At 48.7% G+C, this 24821-nt stretch overlaps 1 protein-coding gene across 2 annotated transcripts in view; it reads left to right on the plus strand.

Annotated features, from left to right (window-relative positions):
- CDH23 (cadherin related 23) overlaps positions 1–24821 on the plus strand; it is a 185212-nt gene that overhangs the window by 46612 nt on the left and 113779 nt on the right. The window lies entirely within an intron of this gene.

A 24821-nucleotide genomic window follows, 5' to 3' on the forward strand; every position in this document is an offset into this window, starting at 1 on the left:
GCCTGAATTCCAGCAAAGGCTTCTGCCCTTGCTGGTGACTTCCTTTAACAGCTCCATAGCAGGACTTGTCCTGTGATGTCCCTGGAATAGAATAGGTGGGAAGGGACCCCAGGAGTTCATGTGGCTCAAGCTCCCACTTTCCCAGTGAGAATTTTCATGTTAGATCAGATTGCTTAGGGCTTTATCCAGCCAAGTGTTGAATATCCCCAAGGACAGAGTTTCCACAGCCTTCTGCTGCTCTCTGTGCTGGCCACTGCAAGGCAGGTGACATCTACTCATCTGTCAGGGAGAGCTTCTGCACCTGCAGCCTGACTTGGCCAGGAATTTACAGGTCTGATGTGAATTTAGGCATTAAAGCTGTGGCTTCTGGTGCCAGGAGGAGATGGTCAGGGTATTTAATTTGAAACAGGGAGTCAGTAGGGCATTTGACATCTTCCAGTGGAGGAAACTTCTTCCTCTTGCGCCACAGTGCCAGGGCAGAGCAGTTTTCCCAGACTGTTCCTCAGGGTGTGGGTGAGGTCCTGTGTGCACTGTGTGTGTGAAATGAAGCAGCTTTGGTAACTGAGAGGTGCAAATGATTGTGTTACCAGGGTATATTTAATATTCCTGCTGCTGCTGCCCGCCGTGCTGGGCTTTGATCCCTCCCTGTCCCTCTGCTGCAAGGATGAGGTTTCTTCATTAGAGCTGCTTGTGATGTATGAGTGGGGAGTTGGCGTCTCATCTTTGCACCAAGTCATCTGAAACCTCCCTGTGGGAATGACACTGGGTCAGAGGCATTTCTGCTGCTCTTGAGAGCACGAGTGGTGGAGAAATGACTTAGCAAAACCCACACGAGGTGCTCCTGCCTTCTGCTCGGGACTCTGGAGCTGGCGGGTGGCTGTCGTGCCTTGCTGCTGCTGCTCCCGGTCATGCTCTGCCTGCAGAGGTCTGTAAAGCAAAAGGAATGGCAGTGGGATGGGAGGAGAACAGTATCCTCTCCCCTGCCCTCAGATTTACCTCTGGTTTTGTTATTATCTGCCCTTCATGTGAAGAGATGGAAATGGGTTTCCATGACTCCCCTGGGAATCGGGACTGTTAAGTAACAGTTTTTTATGTACCTGGAGTATCTGTGCCACATCTCTTCTTGCTGATGGCTTCTGTCCTGAGAGCCAATTTGCAAACTGGTCTTCCCCATTTCCAGTATTAACCTGTGCCCAGCTGGGGTCCTGGTTTGGAGTCATAGAACCTTGCAGTCACAGAATGATTTGGACTGGAAAGGACCTTAAAAGCTCCACTAGTTCAGTTCCTGCCATGGCAGGGACACCTTCCGCTGGTTGCTCCAAGCCCTGTCCAAACCGGCTTTGAACACTTCCAGGGATGGAGCGGTCACAGCTTCTCTGGGCAGCCTGTGCCAGGGCCTCCCCACCCTCACAGGGAAGAATTTCTTCCTAATACCTCATTTAAGCCTCCTCTCTTGTAGTTGAAACCCATTCCCCTGTATCCTATCACTCCATGCCCTCATATGTAGAAAACTAGGTCTGGCTGAGGAAGGGGAACTGCAGGCAGGTGATCTGGACAAAAAAGTATTTAAAAGATGAAGAGGCTGAACCTTAGAGCCCTTCTGTGCCATGTCACAGTGTTTTGCATGTGAGATTTGGTTCTGCTGGGAAGGATTTCCAGGACTGCCTGGTTGTTTGGGGTGCAGCAAGCCCGGTGTTCCCCTGGTGCAGCCACTGAGCACTTGGCCTTCGGAGCTGTGCTCTTCTGGAGGTTGGCCTAATCTAATTATAAGGCAGCATGTGCCAGCTTCCAGTTTCTATCCATGATCTTTAACCAAGGGCACTGATCAGAGGTAATGAGGCACAAACGTGTTGCTCTGCCACCATCCTGAAGGCTCTCCTGTTCTTTTGCCAGGGAAGAGAGAGCCTTGCTTTGCCAGGCACTGTGACAGCAGGGGACCCTCCCTCTCCCACTGGGACAGCAAAGAGGACCCTCCAAGGGCTGCAGCGCGTTGGAGATGTCAGCAATAGACATTTTCTGTGCGTGGTGGCACGGCTCTCAAGGAGGAGATGTGCACTTGGCTTTGAGACCTGTGCTGAGCCACAGGTTTTCCCTGTTGCTTGTTCATGAGTACTCAAAGCTGGAGGTGATGTGGCATGGAAATGTGGCAGGGGACACGTGGGGAGCTGCTGAGGGGAACCAGCCGTGGTGAGGGATGACAGGTCACCCCATGCTCCAGACAGCTTGAGGGTGAGCAGCGAGGGCACAGGTACCAAAATCCACCTCAAAGAGCACCCAGCACAAATCAAAGGGCCTGTGGATAATGAAGGAAGAGGGGCTGGAGCTTGGAGAAAGAGAAGAGGCTAGTGTGGTTTTCAATAGACTGGCTCTGTGCAGATTTGGCAGCTAATGAGGGTTTTTCTCTTTTTAATTTTGAGATAAATGGATGTATCGATTTGCAGTTGTCGTAGCTAATGGAGCAGCAACCGAAGGGCTATTTAAACCTCGCTGCTATTGTGTGGCACTTGGAAAGTCAAAAGAAGAGTGTGCATAAATAAATGGAACATGAAGTAAACTGACCTTTAAAAACAATACTGCCTCTAAATACCCATCCTGGTGTTGTATGCAGTCTGCTTGGTGTGAGAATGGGAATTTATTTGGGCACAGGCCGTGGACTGTGATCCCTCTCTGGTGTGAGAAGGGAGGGAGAGGATGCACCACAGCAGCTCTGAATGCCCAGACCAGGGACTGCTGGAGTGGCACTGGTCCTCTGTGCTTGTTGTGTGTTAATCTCATCCCTGGAATAGCTGCGGGGGGCCCCGTGCTGGGAGAGGGATATTGCTCCAGCGTAATCGTCCGTCCTGTCTGGGCAAGGGCGCCCCGTGCTTTGCTTGTCAAAAAGCAACGAGGCGGGGCAGGCGCTCTCAATTCTGCAAAGAAAAGGGGAATCCTGCTAGAATTGGCAACTTAATTCACCAAGCTGGCCCCGACAGAGCTCATTAAGTTCCCGTGTATTCATTTCAGGCTAATGGCTGTCATGCTGGCTGCTGTTTGATTTGCTGTAATAGACTTTTATGGCTTTCCAGTTTGCGAGGACGTGCGTGCCCGTGGCTGTGCCCCATGGTGCTGCTGTAGTACATTAGTTAGCTGCTCATGTGCTTGCTACTCTGACCTTCAGGGTTTGTTCTCCTCTTGGATGCATCCCTTGCACTTCATCTCCTGCTCACAGCCTCTTTTTTACCCCCCTCACCCAACCCCAGGGTACCACGTTTCTGGGAGTCTCAGGCTTTTAAACAGGGAGAAATCTATTGCCAAGCCTGTGGCAGGCTCTTGTGGCCATGCCTCAGTTTCTGACAAGTCCAATCTGCTTTATCTGATCTTTTTTCCGTTTGGCTGGATCCGTAGGGAACTCAGAGTTGTTGGATTGTCATGGTTCAATGCTTTTAGGTGAAGTAAGCAAGTGGAGAGGAGCCAAGCCCCTCTTTTTGGTTTTGTGGTACCTGGTGTGATGGTGAGGTCAGGGTGGAGTGTTCCCCTGGGGTGCCTGCTGGGTGTTCTGTCCCAGTTCCAAGCAGGAAACCTTCTGGGGCTTCCACACAGCTTTCTGTTTGCCTTCAACTCTGGGGGCAGTGGTGGAGTCACCATCCCTGGAGAGAATGGGCACTTGGGGACATGGTTCAGTGGTGGCCCTGGCAATGCTGGGAGAATGGTTGAACTCTGTGATCCTAGAGGGCTTTTCCAACCTAAGCTATACTATGAAGTGAACAAACTTCAAGTCTAGTACCTCCTTGGGAAAAGCTGTTTTCCCCTATAAGCCCTCAACATCCTGAGCTTGCTGATCAAGTTCAAACCATCTGTGGCCTTCTCTTGGCCTTGGAGCATCAGCAGTTCTGCCACGCTCTCAGAAAGGTCATTTAAATTGTTGGTTTCTTTGCTGATGGTTTCCATTGGAGTTTTCTCTCCTTTTGTGCTCTCCCCACCTCATTCCTTCTGTTATATTTATAACACACCAAGTGATTTATGAAGTGATACGTATTACATCTTGAGGTTACACCCCCTCATCCCTGGAAGTGTTCAGGGGCAGGGTTGGATGTGCAACCTGGTCTAGTGGAGGGTGTCAGTGGCAGGGGGTTGGAACTAGATGGTCTTTAATGGACCTTTCAACCCAAACCATTCCATGATTCTATGATCTTCCAGCAAAATACTCGGTACTGGGCCAGAGATTGCAATGCAGCACCTCAGTCATTCATGAAATCACAGCTGCACCACAAGAAAAGTACCTGTAACTTCACAAGGACACAGGACTTATAAAGAGTTCTGCTCTCAGATTTGTAACCAAAACCCTCTGCCTTGGGAATGTGCTCATCTCGTCCTGAATTCAAGCAAGCACCAGTAAAGAGGCAGGGCTGTGGGAAAGGAGTTTAAACATGGAAAGTTTCTGGTCTGCATGCAGCAGTGTTGAGGCAACCACAGTCCAGCTTGCAGGTGTCTTATCTCCTGAGCTTACCCCTGATATGCCAATTTATTTTAATTGGGAGGCAGGCAGGCACTCGCCATCAACGGCAGTCCCTTCTGCTCTGGGAGCAGCCTTTGGGATTGAGCCTTCACAAGCTGCTGGACACCATTTCCATCCTTAACATGGGGGGGTAGCTGAAATTGTGGCTTTTATGATGTCTTTTTCTTAATTGTGCAGAAAGGTATTTGGCAGGGAAGGGGAAGAGGAAGGAGGGGAGCGTTGCTGCCCTGTCCCATTGCACAGCCTGGAACCAGACTGTGCTACACAGTGAGCAGGGGCAGGGAGGAGCAGAGAAAGGCCCAAAAGCCCTTGCTGTAATTAAAATTATTATTTTGCTTTAAGGGTAATAATGTCAGTAATTACATCAGTTTCCCTGCCATCCTGCCGGGGAGTCTTCAGGGGCTCGTATAATTCTATTGCCATGGCTCGAGGCCTGATGCTGCGCATACGAAGCAGCTGCCACGAGCTGAGCTCCCCCTCAGCTGCATTAGCTATTCCCTTGCACGCTCCCAGACACCTTCTGGGGCTTTTTTTCCTCCCCTCCTTTAAATAAAGAGCCTTTACATGGGAAATGATGATAACAGAGCTGATAAGGAAGATGTTCCTACCACATTGCAAAAATGTTCTATAATCATTGCTGGCTGCTTTCCTTCCCCATTTCTTTTTTCTTTTTCCTTTCACTCATTGTTTTCCTTCTCTCCTTATCCCTGTGTTTCCATGTGGAGTTTAGAACTGAACAAATAATTTACAGTGAATAAATTATCCTCCAAATCCAGCCTTCCCTTCCTTCTGCCACCTTTGAGTGTGCAAAATTTGCAAGTGTCTTGAACTTCTCCTCAGCGAATTGGATGCAGTTTAAAAAAATTATTTATTTCTTGTGTTTTGTTGTTTTTGAAACTTCCTGGAAAGGCAGCAAGCGATGTAGTGAGTTGTTGAAGCTGTGTTCATTAAGCACTGTTGGACAGAAAAGCTGGTTCTCGTTCCTGGGTTGATCAAGCACTTCCATCTCTCCTCCAACCTGGCATCCCATTGGCATGCCCAGTGCTGGTGATCTCTCACCTCCAGTGCCTGTTGGAGAAATAGGAAGTGGGGATTTGACTGGTGCTTGCTGTAGCAAGAGAGTCTCTGTTGCACAGGTATTTGGTGATAATTTGCAGTGGGTGAAAAACCTCCCAAACTTCCTGGACACCCTCAGTTTTAATGGTGTTTATTGGTGCTTCCCACATACAAGCAAAACATAAATGGGCCAGGAAGTGCAGGCCCTGTCTTGGGCTTTCCTTCTGGCTTTGGGATGCTAGCAGTGTTTTCAGGCAAGAGCTTGGAAGCACAGCAGGCACCAGCTGTCATCTTCTCCCTGCTTTTTTCCACCATGACTGGAGAAAAGCACTTAAAACAGACTGCAGTGCATGGAATAAAACACGGGGTTGGGGCTGAAGGATTTGCCCAGCTGATGTTGTAGATGTCAGAATCCTAGAATGGTTTGTGTTGGAAGGGATATTTAAAGGTCATTTAGTCCATCCCTCTGCCATGGGTGGGGACACCTTCCACTAGACCAGGTTGCTCCAAGCCCTGTCCAACCTGGCCTGGAACACTGCCAGGGATAGGACAGCCACAGCTTCTCTAGGCACTCTGTGCCTGCCCACCCTCATTTTAAACAACTTTTTCCTTTGAAGCTGTGACCAAGTAGGTGCTCAGACCTCGAGCATCATTCCCTCTGAAGGTCATCTGAGTGCAAGTTTTTGTCGTTACTGCTGATGTGTTTGCTGTGACATCAGAGGGGCTCGAGTGATGTCCTAGGAGAAAGAAAGCATCCACTGTCCCTTGTCTGGATTCACCAGTAAACAGGAGACTCTGGTCCTTTAATACACGTGACTGAGGAGTGAAATGAGAGATGCAACAGAAACTACTGGGGCGGAAAACTCCAAATGGCGTGGAAGTAATGTGTAAAGTGTCCTGGAGATAACAGTCATTTCCACCAGGCAAAACTTGGGCTCTTTCTGGAAGGGTACTGCAGCAAAGCAGGGGGCAGCCTGAAAAGTAGAAATAGTCGTCCTGTTCTGGCCAGTATAGTGCTGGGCAGGACATGGGGGATGGGGAAAAGCAGAAAGGGGGGAAACCAGCAGATTTTGAGAGGAAAGGAAAGCTTGTGTGGGGCAGCAAGTAATTCAGTGCCTCTGTGGAGGAGCTGTCATGCTGGGAAATTAGGAAATTATCTTGAGGAAGGGAAAGTGTACAGCAACATTCTCTCTGAGTGAGGAGAACACAGGCAAAGGGGGGCAAGGTAACTTGGAGAAATCAGTAATCATTCCTTGTGGAAGAAAGGGGAACAAGGAAAAACATCCTCACTCCCCAAGCTCCTTCACATGGGTGCTGAGGGCACATATCTGCTGATTTCAAAGCTCTGATGGGTCTGTCTCAGTGTCATCCTGGAGGTCAGGACAATGTCTGAGCTTTGAATGGCTGCTGCCAAGCAATGGTGGCTCCTCAGGATCCTGCTGGCAGTGAGTTGCTGAGACCAGGCACGTTCCTCTGGAGCAGAAACAGTGGTTTGTGGTCCCACAGCACTTCCTGCTGCAGGAGCAGCTTAGGCCTGGGCTGGAAGGTCTCTTTTCCAGGGGACGTTCCAGCCCAGCCCTTTCAGTGTTATTACGCTTACACATCTGGGTAGCAGATGGCTTCAAGGTCTCTTCCCTGTCCCTGGCAGGAGGAAGGGCTCTGTGCTGCTGGGAACAGAGGAGTGAGGAGGGAATGAATGTGACCTGCTGGCAATTAGTTTTGTTTTATCTCCCTTTCCTCTGGTCACCATCTTCTCCCAAAAGCCTGGGTTGTAACTTATTATCTCATGCCAGCCAGCAAAAGCTGCATTCTCTCCCCTCACATCCCTGTTTTGTTTACCACCCTCTCTGTACTTCACCTTTGGAGTTGGCAGCAGGACCGTGCCTGGATGTAGGAATGGTTTTTAACTTGTTCAGGCAGTGAAGGCACCGTCTGAGTGGCAACTGCTCCATGCCAGGAAGCAAAAAACCCATCACTGAAAGTATATTTAATATTTTTTTACCCATTTAATCATGCAGTTTGTTGGTTTAGGCTCCTTTTTCAGTCACAGCACCTAAATTAAGGGATGATTAAGGTTGTGCTGAAAGGCACTGTGTGAGGGACGCAGGAATTTTGGGGTCCAGGCTCTTTTCCACCTGCAGTAACCAAGATCAGCAGCAGATCTATGAGGTGGGTGCACATTAGCATCCTCACTCTGTGCAGCGCGGGAATGTGAAGCTGCAGCTGGCACAAGAGGCACTTTTTTCAATAAAACCACCATTTTTAATTAAGATGGAAATATTTAGGGAAAATGTTGCCATTTTGACAGCAAAGCTGGGGAGAAATAGCATTTCAAAAGAACCATAAAAATCGCTCTTGCAATAGATTCATTCCAATTTCTTCTTGAGAATTGCATTTTGTGTTTTATTAGTTTGTAATGTGTCAGTGACAGTCATGTATAATAAGCTTTCTACTGCTGGTCAAACTTTGTGGTAAAATAATAGACTAAATCAGTCTCTCTATAAGTTTTTAAAATATTTATATGTGAACTAAACTGTTTGTATCACTTTCAAACTATTTTCATTACAAATGGAGGGATTTTGATCTAAGTAGAAGTTTCAATCAGAATTAGGCAGCCATTACTTAATTTCAACTGTTAATTGCTGTGGGAACTTAAAATGTGGTTGATTTATTTTGTCAGCACAAATAATGAAGAGAGCAGGGAGAGTGCATAGAGGGTTCAAGGCAATTTTGGTTCAAGGAGAAAAAAATGGGGAGCTTTTAGTTTTGGGGATTTGCTTTATGGGAGATTTGTAAAACATTTATTTGTTTTTCTGAGACAGGATGCAAACCCAGTGTGGGTGAAAAAGGAGAGGTGGTCACGGCTGTCACGTTGTGTAGGTTGATGGTTGCTTGTCCCTCTTTTTCCAGGAAGTTGAGCTGTGTGCTGGGTTTGGCCACATCTCTGGGCTCAGGTGAATGGTTATACCAACAACTGCCTTGTTTTTCAAACCTTGCCTTGCCTTTCATTGTGGTGATATGTTACTTCCTTAGGCTTGTCCTGCAATTCTAAACTGGAAAGGGTAATGGGAAGAAGTGAAGGGAGAAGAGGAGGTATTGGTGAAGTCAGCCACCTCTTGCCCAACCTGTGTGTGATTAATCTCAGTCACTCACATGTGTTTGGAGGCCCCTCCTGACCTGGAGTCCAGCTGGATGTGCCGGGATGGCCCCCAATACAACCTTCAAACTGGTGCTTCAGAAGGAAAACAGGAGTTTGTAACTGATAGGCTGATATGCTCATCAGGGGATGCTTTCTTAGCACTTCTCTGTTCATTACCATGAGGAAGATGATCTTTCCCTAGTTAGTAAATCTTTATTTAGAGGTAAGTTGAGAGCATGGTTTTCCGACCTGTGGAAAAAGAGGGATGTACCCATGCTCCATCCCATAACCAGAGCTAGATGAACACACTGAAAGGGGAATAATTTTTACTGCCTGTGTGATTTGGATGACCCCAAATCTACCTGGGTAAGGAGTTACTGTGCCAGTGCTTGGAAAATCACTTTATTAAACGTGGTGGAAACGCACAGCCAGATGTGTGTCTGCAGATTCCTCAGTCTCTCAGGAGAAAACGCCCCAGGATCTGCTGCCCGTGCCTTGCCTCAGAGGGGGCTGAGAGGGTTAAAGCACAGAGCTGTTCCACTGCAGTGAACAGCTGATGGCCTGTGTAACATCGAGGGGTTTTTGGCTGATTGGGGAAATAGCAGGACAGGTGGATGTTTTGTTTTCCTGTGTATAACTCATGCCTGTGGGGAAAGAAATTCTGCAAAGAGGCTGTGCCTGCTGGTGTGAGCCCCACAAGGATTGTGGCACTGCAAATCACCCCAGTCCTCGCAGTCAGCAGGGAAACGGGTGTGGGGAAGAAAGGCCAGGAGTTGTGCAGGTGAGGATCTCTGCCCTGTGGGAGACAGTCGTGGCATTGCCTCTGAGCACACCTGCAAGGTCCTGCTGGGGCCTGAGGACTACCTGAGCTTCAGGAGAAGGGCTGGGAGAACGCTGGAAGCCTGGATCCTCCTCCAGTGATAGGGATCTCCACCAGCCTGGTGTCCCACCATGTCACAGGGCTTCACTGCAAGGCTTTCCCTTGGCCACCTCCTTTCTGAGGGCCTCGAACACAAGACCTGCCCTGTCTGAAGGGCAGTTTTCCCAGCAAGGTTGTACCTCCAGAGTGTGTGCTCCATCATCTGTCTCTCGTCACCACCTCGGTGTCTCGCTGTGCACTCACACATCACCATTGATCTGCCCGATGTCGGGAGGAGGTCAGCTCTCCTCCAGCAGGCAGCAAACCTATTTCTCACCTGGTTGTACAAAGCGGTGAGTGCTTCACCACCTTCTTTTCTTACGATGGCACCTCTGAAAAAGAGTGTCTGCACTTTGCTGGCCCATGTCTGTGGGGGGATGGGGTGTTTGGTGGCCCAGATGCTTGCACCTAACACCAAGGAGCCTGATCCCCACATGTTTTGGGCTTAGGAATGGCAAGCAGAGGCTGGAAGAAGAGCAAGGAGGAGCCACATTAATGGTAGCTGGTGAGGAGAGGAGAAGCAACCTCAAGGAGATCTTTGGGAAAGGCAGGCAGCAGGGACAGGGGAGTGGAGCTTCACCTCCCTTCTGCACGTTTGAGCTTGAGGCTGGGCTTCAGCAGGCAGGCTTTATTTGGGGGGGATCGGCTTAAAAAGCCTCACCGGAGCGTTATGGAATCGGAATGTTGAAGGGTAATTGAGCTGAAAGCCATTCTCCTCCCGCAGCCTGCGCAGCGGGACCCGTTCAGGCGTCCTCGAATGCCAGGCTGGAATCCTGCTGGAAGAGTGGGAGCCGGGGGTGCACCCTCTGAACAGGAGGTAGGCGCTAAAGGGGTGTTGCAGAGGAGAAGCCACACTAGTGATAGATGAAGATGCAGGTTTTTCTATTTTACAGAAAGGTAAAGAGGTTCCTGAGCTGCAGTCTCCTTCCTTGCAGGTACTGGTCTGCTCTGAGTGTGTCCCTGAAGCTCAGGTGCCCTGTGTCCTTCTGTGGTCACATCCTCTAGCTGTCCCCCTTCACCACTCAGAGCTCCACCAAGCAGCCCTGTGCTTTCTCCTTGTGATGCCCATTAGGAAAATGCCACCCACACACAGAGAGGTGCTCCAGAGCACTCACTGGGATGGCCAAATGGGTCATATTTTGGAATAATCAGAAGAAGTAGATTGATAAAAATCTTAACAAAAAGAGGAGCGTGGCTAGTCAGGGTGGATGTAATCTTTAAACACAAAAGTGAGGTTTTAGTCACTGTCCCTTGTCTCTCTAGTCCTGGGAGCTTGTGGAAGGGACAGGGGCTTGGAGAGCTGCTGGTGCAGCCCCAAGGAGGGGATTAGAGAAGACCCCTTCCAGTTTGGACCCCAGCACAACAATGGTGTGGGATACTCAGCCCAGTTGTGTACCCTGTCATGTATTATTGATTGCTGAACAGGCACAGTTAAGTGCCTCTCATTAATATTTGTTTTGGTATTTTCCCTGAATTCCAATGAGTGGAGGAGATGCTGCTTATCTCTCTCCTGCAGGTTTTCTTTCTAGAGGATTCCTCTGGCTGGTGACAAACCTGGGCTCTGTAGCCCTCGGAATGAGGGATGAGTTAGTGGCTGACACAAAATCTTGGGAACTCTGCAGAAAGAAAGCAAGGAGGCAAAGTTAGCACAAAATTAAGGGGTAAAAATGCTCTGCTCACATCGTCCAGATGAAATATGGAATTCTAGGCTCACCTGTCTTTGTAAATGTCTTACAAGGGGTGCTCTGGGCAAGTAGGTGTGCTGACCAAACTTTGAACTGAATGAGTAAGGAGGAATAGTGGGATGTGGAGCAGGCAGCTGGGGACTGCTTCTCAGTGCTCGTGGAGCTGGTTTTGAGGTTTCAGATTGAGAGTGAAGGCTGTGGCCAGTGGACATGTTCATAGTTTGGACTGGAAGGGACCTTAAAGCTAGTCTTGTTCCAATCCCCTGCCCTGGGCAGGAACACCTCCCACTATCCCAGGTTGCTCCAAGTCCCATCCAACCTGGCCTTGGACGCTTCCAGGGATGGGGCAGCCACAGCTGCTGTGGGCAGGCTGTTCCACTGCCTCTGTCTTTCTAGGTGATCTGTGTTCTTATTTCTCTTCTCCATCCCTAACCCCACTGTGGGCTGATGACTCTTCCATTTACTTTCTGCCCCCTTTTCCCAGGCAACATACAACGGCCATGTGGACTGAATTGTAGGGTTATGACCAGTTTCTCTCATCAACTCAGACATTGAAAGGGATTTCTGAAACTTGCTTAAATAGGGCAAAGCGCTTTTTCTTTCTGCCTTGTTTGTTAGGCTTGACTTAACTGCGACTGGCCCACCCAAAGCCATTGAAATGATTCTGAGCTGCAGTTTCTGCCTGCTCAGGCTGTGCTCCCAGGCACTTTAGGTGCAGCTCCTGAAATGAAAGATTTCTGGTGTGCCCAAAGGCAGTGAAGAGAGCTATTTTAATGTCGTTGCTTCTCCAGCTTTTCAACGGAGAGTTGGGTTCAGGTTCTGCTCTGAAGTGATATTAGAGTCTATGGAGCATGAGAGACTGCATTTGTTTGTGGGTTACGAATGAAGACCTGTCAAAAACCTTTTTAAGCAGTGACAGAACTTTTATTTTTCATGATACATTTAACTTTTGAGGGCTTTGCCTCCCAAGGAGGCTTGGCTCTTTCCTGTCTCCCTTTCTATGAGTTTGGAAAAAGATGATTGGCAAAAGTTGCTCTTCTCTTTTTCCATCTGCCTCCCCACCCATTTGGTGGAGTGTTGGATCCCATGGGGTGCTCTTGCTTCTGGAAAATGGCGTGGCCAGGATGAAGGGGGTGGCAACACTGGGGGAGAGGGGGACCGGAACATGGAGCCCACCTTGTGCTTGAAGCAGGTGCTCCACCAGCTTCTCATGAGCAAAGGGTGCAGGTTATTGCCATCGATTTGGTGTCGAGATGTTTTGCAAAGGATAAATGTGTTTGTAGGATTTCTATCCTTTTGTTGTAAGAAGTAGGATGCCATTCCTGGACACAGGAGTTTGCTAAAAGAGTGTCACATCAGTTCTTCATCACTGTGTTTTGTGTTGCAGCCCCATTCCGAGGTGCAGGTGGTATGTGAAACATGGTGTTGCTCCTTGCTGTCTGCTGCAACTCAGCCTTTTACTCAGTACAGGCTCTGGACAGGCACTGGGAAGCTGGTTTCAGACCCCATCCCTCTCTTTGTGTGCTCCCAGACATATCCATGGCTTCCATCTGAGCGTCTGAAACATCTGCCTGGCTGTGGGTTTAGAAATACGACACAACCGGACATGTACAGAGTTTTAAAAAGGGTTGTCAGAGCTGATGGGGTTGCAGGGTTTTTTGCCTCCCTTCAGTCTCAGCTCAAGAGTTGTCTTAAAGCGTTTGTGGGGAAGGTAAGCGCTTGTCACAACCAGTGTTTTTGTGTAAGCTCGGGAATGTGATCTCTCCCCTCTCCATCCAGGAGGATGGGGGATGCCAGGAAGTGGGCTGGTGGGCGTCAGCCTTGATGCAGAGAGGTCTCCTGGTTTAGGTCCTTCTGCATCAGGGCTGTGGGGAGGATTCACAAGGATTTTCCTCCCATTTGTAGGCGCAGGTGGTGTCATGGCCTTAGTGGGACTGGTTGGTGTCAGAAACCCAGAGAGCTGCCAGGCGCCCTGGCAGGGGGTGAAGAGGAGGAGCAGGAAGGAAAGAGAGGAGCTGCATGGCTTTCATGGAAATAAATCTGCCTGCAAGGACCAAAGGACCTCACTTACAGGGAAGGAGGAGAAACATGTTCTTGAGTGTTTTGGGGGATTTTAGTGATCCAGTGGGAGTCCTTGGAGAGGAAGCGGTAGTGCTGACACGTGGTGGTTGCCTGGAGCTCCCAGACAGTCAGAGACAAGGAGGTTTTAATTAACTCATTCTTCTCACATCTAAAGTTCATTTATTTCAGTTTACTTAGACATCTGCTTTTTCCTCTCCTTTTTCCTTGGGCAATGGGTGGGCATCCCTTAGCTCTGGAGTTGAGGGAGCTGCTCCTGCTGCCCACCCACCATGTGCCACCTGGGCAGGGAGAGTTAGGCATGTCCAGGACTGCTGGGGTGCCCCGGCAGCATTTCTGTTCAGCTGCAGCTTGTCGAGGTGCAGGAAGGATGGCCAGGTGTGTTTTGTTCTGGGCAGTGGAGAGGTAGCACTGACTCCTGATTTCCATCCTCCAGAGGCTGTGAGTACCAGCTGCTCATGCTCAATTCCATGGAGCTGTCCCTGCTTCAAAAACTGCTCCTTTCCCTGTTTTTCCCCAAGTTCCTTTGATACTGATTGCCGAATCATTAGCAGAGTAGATCTTGCTTGTTTCCAGCTTGGCATATTCCTGCTCTGTGTCCCTTCCAATCCTGCGCTCCCACAAAATGGTCAGGCCTGTCCCCAAAGACCCCCTGTCTTTGGGATCCTGTAGACTACAGACCTGTCCCAGTGCTTCAGAGCCTATTCCTTGTAGGTTGTATATTCTCTGCCCTAATGGTGGAGGACACCAAATGTTTTCCCTCCACTCTTCCTTACTGTGTTTTTCCAGCAGGGATTTCTCTCACCAAGCTTGTTGTGGGCCATACATTTTGGGTTGGCACACTGAAAGTGCTTTCATTTAATACATCTTTTATCAGGCTTGATTTTCTATTGCTTTCTCCCTTTGGGTGTGCTTGGGGGAATTTATTCTTTTTAACAGGTTTATTCCAGTGTCAGGTATTGGTTCTAAAAGGCTGGGGGTGGCGGGGGAGTGGGCTTTGATTTGTTGCGTGGAAAATGCATTTGGCTTCTGTTCCCTTCCTTGAACTGGGAGAAAGGGATGGAAAAGAGGAGGAAATGGAAACTTCTGCCTGTTCAGCAACAGCTTTCTCATCCTGTGTGTCTGTGTCATGCTTGCTTGTCTGCTGCTGTCACCAAAAGTTGGGTCCTGCAGGAACCCGATGCAGAGAAGGTGCCAGACCTCTCCTTGTATATTTTAAGTGGTACATCCCTAGTCCTTGCAGGTGTCCCATGTTGGCACAGTTTTCCACCTGCACGGAAGGTCTGCTCGCTGATGTTACTATTCCTAGTGGAGCTGTGCTGGTGTTCTCATTTGTAGCAGTACCTGTAGGCATAAGCACTTGTTTTTGTTGTGAAGGTGTGAAGACAGTGATTTTATTCACAGAAAATGTGTGAGGTGGTGGAAGTCCCTCTGTGAGGACTAGGGGAATGGGGGCATGGAGATAGGATGATTTTATTATTTTATTGTATTTCCTTTCAGTGCTATTTTCCCTTTATTTGTCCATTATGTTCCACAAGTCTCGGGTTTCTCATAAGCAGAACTAGAAGCAGGGATTTGGTTAAATCACTAGGCGGGATTAAATTGAGAAATACCCCCATACATCTCCCTTGCAGCTGAGGGCAAATTTAACCGCTGATTCCAAAGCTTCCGAAAATGGCTTTGTCTGAAAATGAATTTTGGCCTCTCAAAGTTCAAACATTTATCCTGAGCTAGAAATATACACAGATTTGCTCTCTAATTTAATAAAGCCATCCGAATAATATGATTTCTCCCATAACCATCATTTATGTTTCACAGCGAAATGATAATGAGAAAGTCATTAGAAGTAATAAACAAAACAAAACCCACACAGCAAATCCTTCACCGAGCCTGAAGGATGCGAAGAAGAGCAGTGTTTGAGTCTTAGGCCACGGAATGTTTGCCGGGTGCAGCTGTTTTGAAGGAGATGCGTTCTTGGAACATTATTTTTGCTTGTTGCATTTTAATGGGGTTTTTTTGGCGGAGCAGGTGGGCACCACTGAGGCATGGAAGCAGGTCTGTACTTGGGTTGGGTACTGCACCCGTGCCAAGCTGGCATTGCTGCTTTCACCCCTTGGGGTTGGCTGTAATGGGTGATTAACAGGCTTCATTCTTCCCCCACCTCCAAAAAAATCCTCCTCCTTATCACAGCTTTGACAAGGTGCTTTTGTTTAAATTTCCTGCTTAAGTCTTGAACTGAGTACACAGAATGTGTTGACAACAAGAACCACATCCAGATATCAAAAGTGCTCATTTTAGCTTTTATTTATAGCTGTGTGTGCACTTTGGGCTGCAGCCTTAGCACTCGCTTCTGGGTTATCCTCAGCCAGGTGACTTTTTCTTTGACTTCAGTGTTTTGCTCCAGTGGGTGTCTAGATTGGATATTAGGAAAAAATTCTTCACTGAAAGGGTTGTCAGGTTCTGGAATAAGCTGCCCAGGGCAGTGCTGGAGTCGCCATCCCTGAAGGGATTCACAAAATGTGTGGATGTGGCACTTGGGGACATGGGTGAGTGGTGGGCTTGGCAGTGCCCGAAATATCCCACATTTGTTGCTGCTGGACCTTTATTCACTGCCTCTTATCCAGGCATCGGGGGAGGGATAGGATTTTGGTAACAGCTCCTATCTCATGCTTTACTGGGACTGTTGGGCTTCCTTACAGGTCTCATTAATTGGTTTTTCAATTAGATGACTCCTTTTGTTGATTTTTCTTTCAGAGTCACAACAAAGGTATGTGGACCCAATACCCACCTTCCCATCACAGACAGGGGTGGGATGCTGGAGGAGGCAAGATTTAGTAGTGCAAAAGGCTCTGTAGGATGGCAGGAGCGGAGAGGAAGGAGTTTTCCCTTGCTGCCGCCATTTCTCAGCTCTTCCTTTCCTCTACCCCTTATCCCTGGACTTCCCCATCCTTCCAGATGCCAGAGGAGCTCCAAGGGCTGGCTGTGGCACTGCTGAGCCAGGTGTGCCAGAGCTTCTCTGAGCTGGGGGCTGCACGTGCAGCTCCATCTCTGCTCCTGTCCAAGAAGGGTAATGCATCCTTAGTTTTTGACCGGAGCCAAGTACTAGCAAATAACTCCTCCAGTTAAACAAAAACGCTTTTCATTCTTCTTACACTTAATAGAAAATAAATATCAATAGAAGAAATTCTGCTGGATGAAGGTTTTGGAGAGCATGTCTTGTGCCTTTTCCTGCTGTGGAGTCCACCTGATGACCTAAAGGGTGCAAACCAAGGCATGTAACACCATTTTACCTTCCTTTGAGAAAGAAATGGTTCATCCAAGCTGTCCCTGGGCAAACTCTTGCCTGCTGACATTTCAAAAGTTGCTCTTTTAGGTTCCTCCACACTCCATCCTTGCTTGTGCTTCTCTCTCCTCCTAAAAGAAAATCCTATTTATATTTTCACCTTTGGAAAAAAGAGAAAACTTTAAATAAATAAATAACTGTGCACAGGCTGGAGCTGCACAGGAGTCAGAGAGGAAAGAGCTCTTCTGGTTTTCACTCCTTTTTCCTACCCAGATATGCTGTGAGCAATTGGTTCTCCCTTGAGAAAATGAGACTCCCGAGCCTCCTGGCTGCTCCCATCCAGGAGGAACTTTTGTATTTAAACATGCTTAGCACTAAGCTGAACATGAATTTCCCCCAAGCCACTGAAAGCAGCTTCCAGGCTGTGTTTTCAGCAGCCTGTTCTTGGCGGAGAGAGCTGCTGGGTGTGTGAAACCTGTGGAAAGCTGGAATGCCCAGAGGCATCCTTGTTTAAAATGAAGTCCCTCTTCGTGTCCAGAGGGCAATCTTCATCTGGAGGTGCCTGAATTTGTGTTTTCCAAGAGACTGATCCTAAGGATAGTTTGGCAGGTGTACACTTGATGTATCAGGGAGAAGCAAAGTGATGTTGTTGTCCTGTGATGTTGTCTTGGCTGCTTGGATGCTCGGCTGTCCCTGGGGAATGGGATGACTGCTGTGGGTAACCAGCTCTCCTGGGGCTGAGAACTGAAGTCATCATCACTTGGGAGTGCTGGAGGAGATCCTGGTGGCTTCCCATGGCTTTATGGAGAGGTGTAAAACAGATACACTCATCATTTTGGGGGAATGTCAGTGGTTCTGTAGGATGGACCTTATGTGTGGCTACAGTGTGGAAGAGTTGAGCAAAGCATGGAAATTGTGATTTTAAAAGTGCTGGTGGAACATGACTGCAGGGAATTGACAGATGTGGTTTGTTAATGACTGCAGAGGTGCTTTGGGTAAGAAGAATTACAACCCCATGTGTTCTCCTGTGGCCTCTCTTTCCTGCCTTTCTGAAGGAAATGCCAGTGCAGAAGCCAAAATGCCAGAGCTGGCTTTCCCTAAAATCCCTTGGGATGTTACCTGGCACTTCCAGGGGGCACCAAGGGAAGCGGAGAGCTCCCTTTTGCAGCAGGAGGGCTTGGGGAGGTGGGGGATGATGGCACAGCCGTGTTTTGATGCCAGGCTTCGCCATTCCTGCTGAAGCATCCCCAGGTTGAAGGCACACCCTGGGAATGGGCCGGGCATCCTTCCGAAGGCAATTCTCATTCAGCCAGCAGTCGTTTGGAAATAGTCACTCATCAGGCACTTATGGATCTTTCAAGCCCCTTTCTCTCCCTAATAATCCCACCTCTTGGGAGGTATTGATTCTCCGCTGTCGGCTGCCTCTTGGTATTCCACAGTCTGTGTTAGTCCATGGAAATTGCTGCGCTGTCATTTTCACGCAGCAATTACCTGCTCTTGATTCCTTTCATCCCCAGTCCTTTCCCGGAGATCTGAACTCTGTATTGACAAACCACCCTGGAAGAAAGACACGGGTCAGGCTTTGGGAAGAAGGCTCACACAACAAAAACTTTGGGGAGTTTCCCTGGGGTGTGATTGTCTCAAAGGTGCTCAGCCAGTTTTTGGGGGTTTTTTGGACATCCAACACAAGAGGGATGCTGTGGCTTCCCAGCCTCCAAATGTGACTTTATGCCTTGCTTTTTGCACATGCCAAAAATGTAGGAAATTCTTCACCTGGCTTCTGGGCAAAGGCTCAGCCTGGAGAGATGAGGGCAGCTGCTTTCCAAGTCATCCTCAATCCTCTGCTGGGGAAGGAGCTCCTTCCAGCACCTAGAGGGGCTCCAAGAGAGCTGGAGAGGGGCTTTTTATGGGGGCATGGAGTGACATGACAAGGGGGAATGGCTTCTCACTGCCATAGGGCAGGGCTAGATGGGGTATTGGGAAGGAATTCTTCCCTGTGAGGGTGGGGAGGCCTTGGCACAGGGTGCCCAGAGAAGCTGTGGCTGCCCCTGAATCCCTGGATGTGTCCAAGGCCAGGTTGGACAGGGCTTGGAGCAGCCTGGGACAGTGGAAGGTGTCCCTGCCTGTGGCAGAGGGTTGGAATGAGATGAGCTTTAAGGTCCCTTCCAACCCAACCCATTCCATGATTCCTCTCACTCTCTAGAAGGTCGTCATTTGATTTGAGGTTACGATTCACCCATCTGATGAGGAGAAGATTTGGGAATTGGTTTTAATCCCATTTTAGGTGATTTTTTTTTCTTTCTGGGTGAACAAAAGTTGAAGGAAAGGATGATTTGCAGGAATGGGGTTTCCTTCAACCCTGTCTGCTGTGGCACAGGAGCTGCAGCCCCCAGGAGTGGCACTGAATTTGGCACAAAGTCACACCTCCAAACTTGAAGGCATTTTGTTATTAAACCAGCATGCCTGGGCAGTGAGGGCTCTCACTTGAACAGAATCCCCATTCTAACAGAGAATAAATTAAAAAGCCAACTGGCCGCAGCTGCCTGAGGAGTGCCGGGACCAGAGATAGGGCCAGAAGTCAGATAACAAACAGTGTCCAAAATTGCAGCGCCTGGTGCATGGCGTGAAATTAAAACCTTTTTTGCCTCCTCCTGCATGCTGTAACAAAACAGCTCCTGACACAGTCTGTTGGCACCAGGAGTGAAGAGGAGAATAATTAAATACGTGGAGGTTTTTGCATCTGAGGGAAGGGAAAGGATGAGGCTTTTGTGCCATGGACCTCAGTGTTTTGGTCCTGCAACTGGACTTAAGTTGGAAGGGTCTGTGGGCTAGCTTGCTACCGGGATGGGCAGGAATCTGCCATTATTCCTTTTTTTGTTGACTTTTCCTCTGAGTTTGGTCCCTCCACCTTCCCTGTTAGGCTCAGCAGCAACCCTGGAATGTGCCTGTGTCATACTGGCAGTTCTCTCCCCAGACCTTCCTGGCTTTCCATCCCTTGGGAAGGACATTTCTCTGGAGTTACCATCCAGGAGTGATGAAGAGCGCAGCACTTTTTAATCAAAGTTACATTAGGTGAAGCTGATATTATTCACTCTGCTTTATTGCAGCTATTTTTATGCGGGGGTTAGAAGTTAATACTACCCAGCAAGCCTGGTTTCCCTGGGTTCTGGCAAGCCCCAAAATCCATCAGCACATCCAGACAGTGCAGGAAAGAGCCCAAGCAAAAAACAAACTCACTAGCTGAACTGGAAAAAAAACCCAGAACAGTCAAAAACCCAAACCTTTTATAAAAACCAGACCCTTGATAATTGAGGGTCTGGTCTGGAAGGGCAAAACCCAGCCAGGACCATCAGCTGCAATCAGCACAAGGATGAGCTTCTCCAATCAGCACGGGAAGGGGAGCGGGAGTCGTGGCAGGAGGGCTGAGAGGGGGGGGATGCAGGGTTAGTTTTCCCCTGCCCTGGCAAATGATCCTGACTCTCTCCTGCTCCTCAGCCACAGCCACAGGTGATCAGGCTTGGTCTGATCCTGCCAGGGGGATGTCAGCACTTGGGAAAAGGCTGTGACTGAAGACAGTGCCTCAAAGGGAATGGTTTCAGCAAGGAAAGCTTTGCTAGGGTTATGTGGATTTAGGTCTGTCTGGGTTTGGGTTTTTTCCCCCCACTCAGGTAATGCCAAGGGTTTAAGTCATGTTAATTCCTTGGACCTGGCAAGGATGCTGGCAGAGCTGGGATCTCTTCTGCTGGTTGCAGGAAGATGTGGTGAACTGGGAGAGGGAAGGAGGGAGTCATCCCTCTGTTTCTAGAAAAGGACAGAAGCTGGTTTTTTCCTTCTGTTGTTTTCTCTCTCCTCCTTTCCCACCTTGTTCCTGTTCTTTAACACAGACATCCCATGCTGGAATGTGCTTTCCATGCCAGTGCTTTGTAAGCCTTTTCCTGGTGTATTATCCCTGCAGAAGATGTTGTGGAAGGGTTTTAGCACCCTATTGCCTTAGTTCGTGTGATGTTCCCAAGGGCCCTCAGAGACTGGGGCCCCTTTAGAAACAAACCCCAACACACCAGGCGAGCACTTTTGTAATAAAACATTCAAGGTATTTTTAAAATCTGCTTGTCACAACTGGTGTCACCAGTTGATTGCTTTGACACCTCTTCTTCTCAGTGTGCTTGACCAGTTCTTTGGGCTGGATTGTAAAGGCTGGTTCCTCTGGCAACATGAGGAGAAATTAAAGGGAAAATTTGTTTGCCTCAACATAGAGCTTATGAGACCTTGGGCAGATGCATGGAATTGCAGAAAAAAAAAAAGGTTGCTGGAAGTTCTTGCTGCTATCCTTCCCCAAACCAAGGTTAGGGGGGAGTTTAAAGGGGAGCTCAGGTTTGAGGAGAGGGTTATAAAGTCTGACTGTTGAGGACTGGTTTCACTCTGACAGAGAGTAGGTTTGGATTAGATACTAGGAAGAAATCCTTCCCTGTGCTTCTAAATCCCCAAGCAACAGCGTAAGCAGCAGGCTGCCAAGGCAGCGGAGACAGCATGAGGTGCAGAGGGTACAGCAGAGATCAGCGAGGGACAGGCTCAGGGCTTGTCCCCATATCAGTTAAATCACAGCACAAACACCCTATTTCTAATGACAGTTCTGAAAAGCACAGCTTCTCAAGTAGACCCACAAAATAAATCATATTGGACATGGCTTAGACACATCATCACATTAAAAATAACAACTTTTTCCTTTTCTCGTATTTCCTAAATGTCTCATCCCCAAGAGCAATGCAAGACACCCAAAACCACCAGGAATCATGGAATGGTTTGGGTAGGAAGGAACCTTAAAGACCATCTCATTCCAACCCCCCTGCCATGGGCAGGGACACCTTCCACTATCCCAGGCTGCTGCAAGCCCCTCCAACCTGGCCTTGAACACTTGCAGGGATCCAGGGGCAGCCACAGCTTCTCTGGGCACCCTGTGCCAGGGCCTCACGACACTCTTGAGTAACCAATCTCTTTGTAACATCTAATCTAAATTTGTCCTCTTTCAGTTTAAAGATGAGCATCAAGCTTTTCTTCCCATTTGTTCCTCCGTTGGATTGCTAACTTCTCTGTCTTTTATCATGCATCTAACTCACTCAGACTAGCTCCTGCCTTCGTTTTCCTTTGGCTCAAGGGCAAGTCAGCCTCCATGTATTATATTTTAAACGGCCGTTCCTTGCACATTCCACTGTCCCAGGCTGGTAGCTGCTCTCTCTGCCCATGAGCACCCCCGGGGCAGTGGGAGACAGGGAATTGGAGTGTGACCTCCCACAGGAGAGTGGTGCCCATGCCGTGGCTCCGACAGGAATGCTTCCTGCCAGAGTTTGCTGTCTCAGCATGAGCAAAGCCCGATGAGGAGACCCCAGCTGAACCCGTATCGATCCTTCCCCATCCACAGGAAGACAGGGAAGTATTTTTTGAATCAGCCCAGCTGTATGGATTTTGTGTTCACTTGTGTTGAGGGTGGTACCTGCTCTCAGGCTTCTGCAGAGGCTTTTCCAGGAGTTTCTTTTTGATGGATCTTTGGGACTTACAAATCCCAGATTTCAAAGGGAGTTGTGGGATTTTTTCCTTAGTTTTCTGAGGACGCGTTACTCACTCCTCTCATGGTCAGAGGTGGGCTGCTCTGTGCTGGGAAAGGTGCTTTTATCTTCTCTACAGAACAGGGATAAATAACCAGTAAAATAAATAAATATGATAGAAAAGCAAGCAGGTTTCTTTCTGCCTGACTAAAATGGGAGTGCAAGAGATGGAGGCAGGAAAGGTGATCCTCCTTCCAGGATTACATGTGCTAGATCAGAGGGTCTTTTGAAGATTCAAGAGAAGGGGATAGTGAGAAGTGCTGGGATGAGAGGAGATAGCAAGAAGGCAGTGAGGTGACAAAGCAAGTCCCAGTTCTCCTTGGCCAGCTTGGTGGCCCTCCAAGGTGGCTCAGGAAGAGGCATGGAGAGGGACGTGTGGATAAGCATCCATAGATTTCATGTGTATATTTGCAATACATTGTATAAATGAAGACAATACCTAATGATTCGTGGCTATTATTTGAAGTGTCCCACTGTTACAGATTTATTTGTCATTTCTTATAGTAACACCGATGATAATGAATTCATTTGTATTAATGGGGGTGTCGTGGACTTCTGTTGATATCCCACATTAATTAATGTACCATTAAAAGAAAGTGGCATCCAATTAATATCAAGTGAGAGCGGTACTGCCGGTGTCCTGTCATTAGGGTTTCATTTGTAATGCATTGTGTGAACGCTCTGCCTTAATGGAAGTCATTTGCCATCCGGAGCATCACCCAGTGGGCTGCCATGGGGTGCCAGAAAGTGAAAGTTAGTGGCAACTGAAAAAAAAAAAAAAAAAGGGGATATTAAAAAATAGGATCCATCCAGTTTATGGCATCACCCCCAAGCAAGAATTGGAAAACGGATTTCTTGTCTCACCCCACAATGAATGCTGGCTGGTAGAAGTAAATCTCTGGTGATTTGACTTTGCTACTGAATTTTGATATTGAGGGAAGGGATGGTGGAAAACCCCACTGGATTCTGCAGGTCAGGGCTGCCTTTGCTTCCCTAAACAAAAGCAGCCGCTGGAGGAGTGCAGACCTTGATTGTGGCCACCTGGATGCACCTGATCCGTGCCCACTATCTCCAGGAAGATGAGAGCCAAAGGGGTGCCAGGCCATCTGCCATGGATGCCCTCGCAGAGGGGGAGATTGCTCCAAACGCCCTTTTCCAGCAGGAAAATCACACCAGCAGGAGAGATGCGGTGCTGCTGGAGCCAGGGACTCTCTGACTGACAGGTTTTCACAATCTTAGCACTTGTGTCTGACTTTCAAATGTCTCGTTAGACCATCTTGGCTTCCCATCTGCTGTCTCCAAAACTGGGGCTGACCTACCAGGAGCCAAAGAGGGAAGCACAGACTGCCTCCCAGCCCTTGCCTTGCCCCTTCCTGCTCCTTGAAGGCTGGCGATGGGGAACGGGAGAGAAATGTGGCTTTTGTGATGAAATTTGGCTGTGGATGCTGAGTTAGTGAAGTGGTATTTGCGTCACCACCATTTTCTTCTGCCCCCTCCCAGAGCAGCGGGAAGCTGCTGCCTTTTGCTAGTTCGAACTGGATGATCTCTAAGGGCCCTCCCTACCCAACCCCCTAACCATTTTAGGATTCCCTGATTTCTTCCATCCGCCTCTCCTGGGCTTTCCCCTCAAGACCTGTGCTGCAGAAGTGACTGGTGCCACCAGGAGCCCCAGCTCTTGGGGATGCTGTGCCATGCATCAGCCGTGTTGGTGAGGGCAGGGTTATCTTTGGCGGGAAACAGGGGATCTCTGGGCTGGAAAAAGCAAGTTGGTTTATCCCATGGGGTACCAGAGTGTCCTCTGCTCTGTGTGGCTGTTTGTCCTCTGCCTGCTGAGTGCTATTGTCCTCCCAGCATGGCAAGTTCCCCTGTGGGCTGGGTGGTTGTGATGTCCCTTCCTCCAGTGCCATACGTTGGGCCCGGCCGTGTCTGCTGTGAGCAAACGCTCTCTGCTCCGAGTGTGGTTATCCAGTAGCTAATTCCTCTCCAGCTCCTATAAAGCATTCATTCCAGCTGTGTTTATGGTGTTTTCAAAAGCCCCTCAATTGAATTATAGCTCTGCGGTGGCCGTTTGCCAGTGTCACCCGATAATGAGGGAGGTCACTTAATAGAGATAGCAACAAGAGGTACATATTAATGAGAGCTGATTGAAAGGTGGGGTGGATTTCCACCAAAAAAAAAAAAAAATTAAAAAGGGAAATTATCAGGTTTTAAAATCAAACTTTGAAATTGGAAATTGCCTGGCTCGGACGAGCAGTAATGCAATTAATAAATGTAATTAAAAGCGCAATTAAGAACACAGGAATTGGAAGTCTGTGCACATCCGTGTGAGTGTTCGGAGCAGGCACGTGAGGGACCCAGTCTGGCAGCCGGATCGCTCCCAGGATGGAGCACGGGGACAGAAACCAACACATGGGGCTGGTTGCTTCCTCTCGGCAGGGGCTGGAAGAGGGGCTGGCACTTGCTGTGACTCTGCTTCTGCAGTTATTTCCTGCAGCAAACAAGTCCTGGGCAGGAATAGGTGACTTAAATCTGTCCAAAGCAGTCCAGGATGAGGGAGACAGGGTC

Source organism: Aphelocoma coerulescens, chromosome 6 (genome assembly GCF_041296385.1).
Source record: "Aphelocoma coerulescens isolate FSJ_1873_10779 chromosome 6, UR_Acoe_1.0, whole genome shotgun sequence".
Lineage (NCBI taxonomy): Eukaryota > Metazoa > Chordata > Aves > Passeriformes > Corvidae > Aphelocoma > Aphelocoma coerulescens.